We start from the raw sequence: 10,917 nt of genomic DNA, 5'->3' as shown, positions 1-10,917 counted from the left end.
CATGTACAAGGTGGAGGTGCAGCTTCTCTATGAGGACATGGGGCCTGTGTCATATTTTCACATGGACAAGGCGCAGCGGCTTCTTGACGATACAGTGGAGCCTTTGGTGAGCTTTCACATGGACAAGGTGCCACTGCGGGTACAGGTTGACCAGCACCTGGACATGGAGCCTTTGTCAAGTTTTCACACGGACAAGGTGCAGCTTCTTGACGAAACGATAGCTCTTGCGAAGGAGGAGCGGGAATGAGATATTGATGGATAGGTTGAACATTAGACTCATAATGATAAGTTAATGGTTGTTTAGGTGAGGACATGGTATCATACTGAGGAGGTAGCTGTTGCTGATAAAGAGTCGGGGGCATAGACTGATATTGGGTTGGAGCTCCTTGTTGATAAATAGGCATAGACTGATACTGAGAAGGTACTGATGATGAATAGCCAAGTGAGGGCATAGTCTGATATTGAGAAGGTGGTTGGTAAACAGATGGAGGCATATTCTGATATTGAGAAGTTACTGTTTGTTGATAAAAGGGTGTGGGCATAGTCTGATATTGAGTAGGTGGTGCTTGTTGATACATAACTTGGGGCTTGGTTTCATATGTAGCAAGTACAGCTTGTTGAAGAGGTGGAGACTTTGTCTCATATAAGCCACGGTTACCTTGAGGACCAGGTGGAGATCTGGTCTCATAGAAACGTGCAGATTGTTGAACTGGTGGAGATACCCTAGACTCAAATACACCAGCTGCCATTTCTTGAGGGACTGGTGAAGCTTTAATATCATAAGAAACTGGGGATTGAATTTGCTGTGGAGAAGATACAGGTTCTTGGATAAAAGCCGGAGATTGCGCCTTCTGTGGAGTAGCTACAACCTCTTGACGAGCAAGTGGGGACCGAGCCTCATATTGAGTAGTAATAACTTGTCTTTGAACAGGGGATTTGGTCTCACGTAGAGGTGTACTTGCTTGTGGAACAGACGATGGCCTATTATCATATTGAGGTTGGACTCTTGTCTCATATTGAGGCCGTAATTGTTCTTGACCAGTACCTGGTGCCTTAATCATATAATCATATGGAGCATTGACAATATCTTGATGCATAGGTGGAGCCATAATCAAAGTCTCATATTGTAAAGGAATAACTTCTTGTCGAATAGAGGGGGCCATAATCAAAGGTTCAAACTGTGCAGGCATGCCATCTTGACGAAAATATGGGGCCCGAATCATAGTCTCATATGTAACAGGTAGAGGTTCTTGGTGAAAATATGGAGCCCTAACCATAGGCCCATATGGAGTAGGTACTGCTTCTTGGTGATAATATGGGGGCCTCATCATAGCTTCGTATGGAGCAGATACAGGTTCTGGGTGAGCTCTAGGTAAAGGCTCATTTGGTTCAGGTTCAGGTTCTTGAATAACAAATTTATTTTTTCTTGAAGTCTCAGGAGAAGGAGGTACAGGTTCTTGATAAACAGGTCCGCCCTTCTCAGATAGAATTTTAGCCAAAACTTCTTGATTAATAAATGAAGTATCCTTAGACAACACTTTTATATTATCATCCTCTCGTGAGGATGACCGTTGCAACTTCCCTTCAGCACTTACAGCTATCATGGTTGGTAAAAAAAAAAGGATATTTAGTAAGAATAATTAAATTTCAAATGTGAATATTTACAATGCATAATATATTATTCATAGCGATGCATAATTCATATACACACACGATACACTATACAGACTAGCATAATTCAAGAGTTCTAAAATATAATCTAAGCTGTGGTTCAGTTTTTGGTCAGCAGGTGTCTGACACGCGGAAAACCATCACCATGCTTAAGAGTATTCAAACCAGACAGAGTTTCATGTATGCCACCTATACATGGAAATACCTGGGTTTGGCACTCTCTTTAAGAGATGCACCCTCTTTACCTAAATCCATGGGTATTAGGCATAGGGTGGCAAGAACTAAGGCATGGGGGCCCCATAGTGTGCATTGGGGTACTCCTGGTGTTTAACTAGCTAATACTGCATCGATTGCCATTGACAGTAATGTCTGGCAAGCTTCCTACTACCATTCTAGCTAGGACTACTCTACCCTTTAGGTTTGCTGAGTTAACAGATGAGTGGAAAGATTTCCTTCCTCCAGCTATCAGTCTGCTCCTCCAAGTCCTTGTGAATGAGCCAGGATTGTGCAATGCCCTGGAGTACTGTGGATCTATGTCGCAGGAACTGGATTACCAAGACAGCTCAGAGGGTTGACTTGATTCCAACATTCCATTGTCAAGCAACTCATCTTGGAGCCAATTCTAAGGAGACCCCCCATTTACCTCGCAAGGATCAAAAGAACTTTTACAAATTAATCAGTGTGTAGACCTCTTCCCTGTTATTGCCTGTGCCTTGCTCCCAATAGAGATATCTAATCTCATTTCCTGGTTCTTTCCTCATACCTTTTTATTTCCTCATTCTTAAAGGTCTCAACTAAATCAGATTTCACCTCTGAGTAATACTGTGCAAAATAAATCTTCTAATTTCACATTTAATTACTGGTAATTAATTACAGTGTCTTCAGTTTATGCCCATTCACTGAATCAGGAATATAATCTTTCACTAATTACCTTCAAACATTTTCATAATTCTGAACACTTCTTAGATTTTCTCTTAACCTCCTTTGTGACACAAAATCAGTTTAAATTTAGATATTTATATATTTTCATGTACTCTACATACAGATTACTGCAAATTAGTGAAGGTGATAAGCTTTGTTTGCAATATTTGGGTGATAGAGATGTTGAGGGAATTGAAACTAGATAAATAAGCTGATCCTCACAACCATCAACAAGAGCATTGAAAGAAATGGCTGTCAATGTGAGGAAAGCACTGGATTCGATCCTTCAGAGCTTTCTGGGTTCTGGGGTTACCAGATGCGTGGTGAATATTGTATCTTTATTCAAGTAGATACAAAGAAAGTTAAAAAGATGATGTTTGTAATTATAGGCCAGTAAGTCTGACACCATTGATGGGGAAGTTATGACAGTAATGCATCCGGATAGACACAAGCTGATCAGGAGATCCAAAGTTTGGATAGCTCTTTTCACAGGGGCGGCACAGACACGTTGGACTGAATGGCCTCCTTCTGTGCTGTAAAATTCTATGATTCTATGAAATGGGTCTGTGCCAAGGGCAGATCACATCTAATTAATCCAACCAAATTAATTGGTGAAATCTTCGGTGCTAAGAGTGTGTGTGTATTTTTGTGTGTGGGGTGGGGGAGCAACTTTGGGTGCCTCAAATAGGAAAGATATATTGACTTTGGAAAGAGTGCAGGATAGGTTCAAGAGCCAAAGCTACAGTGAATGGCTCATTAGGTTTGGGATGTATTCTCTGAAGCTGAGGAGTCTTATTGCTGATTTGACCACTTGTATAACTTTGTTTATGTTCTCCATGTGTCTTTTTGCTTTTCTCAAGCTCTGCTGTCTTTGACATTGTCAATTTCTTTATTCTACTTTATCTCTCCTCTTTAATCCACTTCATGACAGCATGCTTTCCTGATTTCACTCCTACCTGTCCCAATGTCTTCACTATATCTTCACTAACTGCATCTATCCCTGTGGCTTTATCCCATGTTTCCTCTCCTGTTTGTAAACTATATGATTGCCCCTGGTGACTGTATTCGCATGCAAAAGGTCAGTTTTTAGATTTATCCTTCATAAAGTGCGGTCACTAGGTATCAATTTGTAGATGACACCAAGTTGGGGAAATTGTAGATTCAGAGCAGGCAGAAAAGACCATTCAAAGAGAGCTTAATAGGATATGCACATGTACTGATAACTGGCAAATACAGATAAATCCAAGGTACTACATAGTAGGAAATAAGAATAGGAAACACATTGGAAAAGATAGAGTGAAGCTGAAAGAGATCCAGCAGATGTTAGTTAACTCATCGTTCACTATGTCAAAACAGTGTGAGGCGGCAATAAACAATGCAAACAGAAATAAAAACTTTCTCTTATTCTGTACTAACTGCAAACTTGGGAGATTTTCTAACAATACCATTCTCCTTATCATTAAATATTCTAAATGATAAGGCTCTGAAAACACTCATCAGTGCTTTGCTTATGATCACTTTTGAGTTTGAAATGTTTCCCTTTACTCCTACACTTTCCTGTTTTTAAGCCAGTTACCTATTTAACTCCACACTCTATTTCCCTCCCCCGTTCCATTACTCCTTACCTTACCTTTGATCGTTGATGTGGAACCTTGTCAAGAGCTTTCTGGAAATCCAAGTATGTAACATGAAGTGGATTACCCTTTTTCAGATAAGTGGTACCTTAAAAAAACTCCATGCCCCCAAATCAATGCATTAAAAAAGCCTCAAATGTGGAACCTTGTGAAACACCTTCCGAAAAAACAATCTGGTAATAGAAGAACATCTTGGGAATATAGGCATAATATTGTTGAGAGGCAGAAAAAAGGTTTACAAACCAATTTTACGGACACGCTATTTTTGAATGGATGAGGAAGGAATCGACTATAATGGAGTGGAATTGTTAGTTGTGAATAATAATTTGTGCATTTCCAAAACATATACATCCACCTGAAAGGCAATGTTTCTTCTTCTAGTGTGAAGCAACCATGGTCTACAAAAACGAATTGGACTAGTAACAAATAAAAGGAAAAGTGACAAGACTGAAACTGGATTATTTTAAAGAATTTCAAAGGCAACAAAAGAAGATCAAGAAAATACAGAAGAAATATAAAGGATCATAATGAAGTACATCGAAAAGAGTGTAAAAGCAGAACCCATTAAAAACTGATCAAATATGACAACAGGAGAAGAAAGAAGATTATAAAGCAACCTCAGTTGTAAGATGACTGCCCTCCAATTTTCAGTTATATTTATATAAAGACGATAACATGTGTGATAAGATAATTATAGAGCAAGTTCTTGTTTAATTTAGAACAATGGTAACTTATTTTCCAAATTTTAAAGCATTTGCTGTTTAGAGTATTCACTATGATTGTTATGTGCCACATCACATTGTGCGAACCTGTCTTTCTCTGATTCTCTCTTTCCTTCTCTCTCTACTGTTTGGTTAGTTTATGGTGAATACTAATTTTCAAACTGTAACTTTGGGAAATAATAATAATAAGCCTTGCGTTTGATATAGCGCTTTTTCACGTCGGAAGGACGTCCCAAAGCGCTTCACAGAACACACTGTAAAGTGAATTGACTGTATATTTGTGGGCGAACGCGGCAGCCAATTGTGCACAGCAATGTCCCACAAACAGTCGTAGATTGAAAATGACCAATTTATTATTGTTTTTGGTTTTGGAGGGATTATTATTAGGCTCTGTGTGGAGTAAGGAAACTTGCCCAAGGTTTCGCCCTCTGCCTGGAATTGAACTCAGGTCTCTCGCTTGCAAAGCGAGTGCTCTAACCACTGAGCTACAGGACTCCAGAATATTTGTCTTATATTCAGAACAGTACAATAATTTGCTTTAATCTTCATTCTTCATTGTGAGAAGGAAAACATGATAACCAGTACAGAGCAGACCAAGTTAATGAAGAGAAACCTTTACACAGATTAGTATAAAGAAAACAATTGTAATGCATAAACTGTTGAAAACTGGAGGCCCGCAAATATCTAAGTCTTAATAGTTTCTACCCAAGGGTATTAAAGTAAATAGGAAAGGAAATTAAATATGCATTATTTACAGTGTTTCAAAGCTGTCTGCATTTGGAAGTAATCCTGGATTACAGCAAGCGTGATATTATTTAAGAAGGGAGGAGGGAATAATTCAGCAAGATTAACATTAGTTATAGGAAAATTACTAGTATCCATCATCAGGTACAGAATAACTGAGCACTTAGCTAAATAGATTAATGAATGTTAGGTCCAGTTTAACCCACCTAGAAGAAGTGGCTAGAGAGGAGATTAATAGATGCTAGTTACATGGATTTTCAGAAAGCATTTGATAATGTTCCACATAAGTAATGATTATCTTTAAAAAAATGTAAGGAGCATGGGACTTGAGATACCAAGGCCTAACTAGGAGATTGGTTGAGAGGTAGGATAAAAGGACCATGCTTTGCGTACTTTAGCAGGCAGAGAGTCATGGCTTTCCCTATGAACTGGGCTTGAGCCCCAACTTTTCATGCTATATGTTCATGGCTTGAGTATAGGAATAGAAGAGGCATGTTTGCAAATGAAACTAAAATTGAATGGAGCAGGGAATTGGGAAGAGAACAGAAGGTTGCAAACAACATTGGACATATTTACATTTAAATATGATACAAATATTTATTTAATGTAGAATTAGAATACTTTGAATGCAAGGATGGAAGATAATAATGTTATCTTGCTAGTTCACAAGTCTAGAGAGTAATCAGAAAGGCTAATTGAATTCCAGGCTTCATAACCATATCAGGTTGAAAATGTATAATGAAGGAAGTGCTATTCCAGTTGTACAAATCAGTATTATGTTTAGTTTTGGAGATCCAAGGAAGCCTTGGTAAGTTCAATGATGATTCACCAGGATGAAGGGATTCAGATGTTGTGGACAGGTAATAAATTTGAGTCATGTTTCCCTAGAATTGATGAGGTTAAGGGATAATCTAACCCAATTGAGAGTGAAACCAGGAAATATTTCTTCACACAAGGATCATGAGAATGTAGACTACATAAATGTAGAATGGATTGAGAAGTTTAAAAGGGTGATAGAAAGTTGGAAAGTAAAGTATTAAGAGATATAGAAAAAGACCAGGAAGAGTTGCAGTGATCTAATAAAATGACAGAGCAGATTTGATAGACCAAAAGGCATACATACTCATATTCATTTGTTCCCTTGAAACTTATGTCAACTCACCCTTATCTACCAGCGTAGTTACTGTTTTAAAGAATCCCAATACGTTGTAAAACATGACTAATATTTTTAAAAGCATGCTGACTATTCCTTATGATAAGTGTGCCCTTTTTTCCACTCTAATTTTTCCCTTTTTCATGAAAGCAGTGACATATTCTGGGGTATGATTGCATGGACACTATCCACCTTGTGATACATTTCCCAAATGGTGATTCTTCATTGGTGAGCCTAGACATGAAATGATGTTAATATAAAAGTAAAATTGTTCTTGTTTTGGCAAACTATTCAACTATCGGGGCAGACCAAAGCAATATCCAAATAGGGTTTCTTTCCAGCAGGGGTCACTGGATAGTAATCAAGGAATTCCGGTTGAATAATCCCTTCCTAGCCATGAAGTATGAGCTATACGAGTATCCAACTCTTGACACAGATTGGGAATTAAGTGTGGGAATACCTGGGTCTGTATACATATTCAGGTTTATTCTGTACATTGCCTTTTTAACAACAATTAATTGTTATGTGTTAACCATTTGCCCATTCTTTTAACCATTTGCCCATTCAGGATGGAAATGTACCTGCTCTTAGAAGATAATGTAGCCTAAAAAATGTCTTACATAAGATTATCACCCACCAAGTCTTTGAATATAAGAATGCTACCTGTCGTGGTAGGTAATGTAGTGCCAAGGTGTCAAAGAGATTCTCAATTTAGGCAAAGGACAAGAAGGAGGGATACATTCAGCTACAATCAGGTGCTGTAAGATTCTAACATTGATAGGTGAAAAATAGATCCTCAAGTCAACTTCTTTGGAGTAGTTGAATGAAAAAAAACATGAAAAACTGATAGTAAATTGTAAATTTATCCACCATTTTTGTAAATATTTAAACGTTTTATATATATGAAATATTAACTGTTGGAGGAAATACATGCACGTATAAAATACACTCCCAGTCTTAAAACAATTAAACTTTGTTAAAATTAGATTATGCACCATTGAGAATCCTTACCTCTGGTAATATGGAACAACTTCACCAGTTCATTTACATCAAGAGTTGGATTAGCTACAAAACAGATGGAAAGTAGAATAAATTGTATTTTTTTCCTTGAAAATGACACGGATTTCATTGTATTTGAATATACCAATGTTATTTTAAAGAAATAATATGATAATAAAATACAAACCCTCTCTAAACTGCAACAAGTCCACAAAATATGTTGAGGCAAAGTTGTGCACATTATCAGGCTGTTCTTGTACAACAGCTCTGCCTAACGCCTCCAACAAAGTCTTCAAGCCATCAGGCACCACAAGTTTACCATGAGAAGGCATCTTGATAAAATCCTGTTGATTCTATATCAGTCAAAGAGAGAGAAAGTTACATTGTGTAACGCATGTGAAATTAAACATTTTTAGCCTTTTGTTGGATACATCAGTTCTACATATCAAAGTTAAATATGGCACAAAACACTGCATTAAAATGGAAAACGTGTTTTAATGTGATTTGTGGAGATATTTTTTTCAGCAATTTCTTAAATATTTAAGCATTTTAAATACAGTCAAATCTGTTTTCAGCAACCAATCGGGACTGGAGCAAAGCGGCCTCTGTAAGGGTGGCCACCGAGTAAGGTTTTCCTGACCAGGCCAGAATTTTTTTTTAAAAAAATTCGCAAGCCAAAAATTTCCATGGGATCACGTGTAGACTCTTGCTAAATTCCTAGCACATTTATCAACACTACTTTACCAGTGAACGGGAAGCTATGATTATCACATTGGCTCAGCACGACATTGGGTAAATGTACTAGGAATCTAGCGAGAGTCTACACATGGGCCCATGGAAATTCGTAATGCATTATCAATAAGCATACTTAAATTCACTTACAATTGGACACTGCAAAGGTTGTCTGTATACTGATAGGGCTAAAAAAAATATTTTTAGACAATGTGGTTGCTGAATAGACATGGTTATTATGGAAAATCGTTCAGGATGGTTGTTGACAGCAAGTGGTGGCTGAATAGAAGTGGTTGCTTTAGCAATCTGTATATTACATTTGCAGATTACTGACTGTTGGTGAGAATGCATGAACAAAATGTAAAATTAACCAGATTTTTGAAGGTTTGCTTTCTTTTGTTTGAGTCGTCATAAGAACCATTATTGAGAGCTACAAAGAGATTTGTGTTTTCTTTCTGCAAGACTACATTTTTTTTTATTTCCTACTCTCCCCTTAAAGAATAGTTACACAAGTTTGCCAGAGATTCACCTTAGATTCGTATCAGTCAGCCTATCAACTGGGGCAAGTAATTACTGTCAATTACTGTATTTATGGGCAAACAACAATTTGCATTCATATAGCACACTTCAGGTAGGGTAGCATCGCGCAGGCTTAACTTTGCATCAGCAGGGTCACACAAACAGCAACAAAGTGAATGACAAGTTGGCTATTTGGCTTTATACAACAACAATAAAATTACATTTGTACAGTGCCGTCCACGTTGAGAGCATATCCCAAGGCGCTGGACAGAGTTTTGTATCCGAGTTGGGGTTCGGGGAGGGTAGAGGGTGGGGTGGGGGGGAGCAGGATGATCAAAAGAAGTCGAAGAGGGTCTTGAGATGGGTATTGAAGGAGGCAAGGGAGTGGGCAAGGTGGAGGGACTGTGGGATGGAGCTCCAGAGGGTGGGGGCAGAGTGGCAGAAGACCCGCCCACCAATAGTGGGGCGAGAGAGGTGGGGGATGTGAAGCAGGCTGGAGCCCACTGAGCAGAGGGAGATAGCAGGAAGGTAGGGATTTAGGATGTCGCAGAGGTGGGGGGTGCAAGACCATGGAGGGCCTTGAAGGTGAGGACCAGGATCTGGAACTGTATTCTCTGTGTGATGGGAAGCCAGTGGAGGCGAGAATGGGGGTGCTAGTGTCACAGAGCCTGGTGCGGGAGATGCATAGTCAATCCTCAATGTAATGAAGGCATGTATGAGGGTTTCGGCGGCCTGCAAAGTGAGTCAGTGGCGGAGCCAGATGATGTTGCAGAGGTGGGGAAAGGCAGAGTGGGTCATGGCAGATGTGGGTAGAAAGTATAGTTGAGGATCAAACAAAGACCCCAAGATTCCGGACTGTCTTAGACAGGTGTAGTGTGCATCCATGGATGGTGACGCTGTCAGTGCCTGAGGTGTGGAGGTCAACTGAAGAAAATTAGACTTGATCCAAGACTTGATGTCTGACAGACATTCTATCGGGACAGTAGTGGTCCTGGAGTCAAGGGTGGAGGCAGAGAGATACAGTTGGGCGTTATAAATAGGGGCATAGAATACAAAAATCAGGAAGTTATGATAAACCTTTATAAAACACTGGTTAGGCCTCAGCTAGAGTACTGTGTTCAGTTCTGGGCACCACACTTTACAAAAACAACAATTTGGATTTATATAGCGCTCTCCACGCCGGACGGTATCTCAGAGCACTTCCCAGTAATGGATCCAGGGGCCGAGCCAGGGGGAGGGGGAGGAAGGTGACCAAAGGCGCGGTTGAAAATAATAATAATAATCCTTGCATTTGATATCGCGCTTTTCACGTTTTCTAGACGTTTCAAAGTGCTTCACAGAATAGACTGTAAAGTGAATTGACTATATTTGTGGGCAAAACACAGCAGCAAAGAAAAGAAAAGAAAGGAAAGGTCTTTAGGATGGATGTGAATGAATTGGAAAGGGTGCAAAGGAGATTTACCAGGATGGTACCAGGAATAAGGCACTTCAGTTATCAGGAAAGGCTAAAGAAGCTCGGATTATTCTCCTTGAAGCAGAGAAGGTTAAGAGGAGACTTAATAGAAGTTTTCAAAATTATGAGGGGATTTGATAGGGTGAACAAGGAAAAACTATTTCCACTGGTGGGTGGGTCGGTAACCCGAGGACACAGATTTAAAATAGTTGTTAAAAGAAACAGGGGAGGTGAACAGAATTTTTTTCACACAGTGAGTTGTTCGGATCTGGAATGCATTGCCTGAATGGGTGGTGGAAGCCGATTCAATAACAACTTTTAAGAGAGAAGTGGATAATTATTGGGGAGAGAGCAGGGGAGTGGGATTGA

Source organism: Callorhinchus milii, unplaced genomic scaffold (assembly GCF_018977255.1).
Source record: "Callorhinchus milii isolate IMCB2004 unplaced genomic scaffold, IMCB_Cmil_1.0 Scaffold2, whole genome shotgun sequence".
Taxonomy (NCBI): Eukaryota; Metazoa; Chordata; class Chondrichthyes; order Chimaeriformes; family Callorhinchidae; genus Callorhinchus; species Callorhinchus milii.
Note: the sequence above shows the minus strand (reverse complement) of the source record.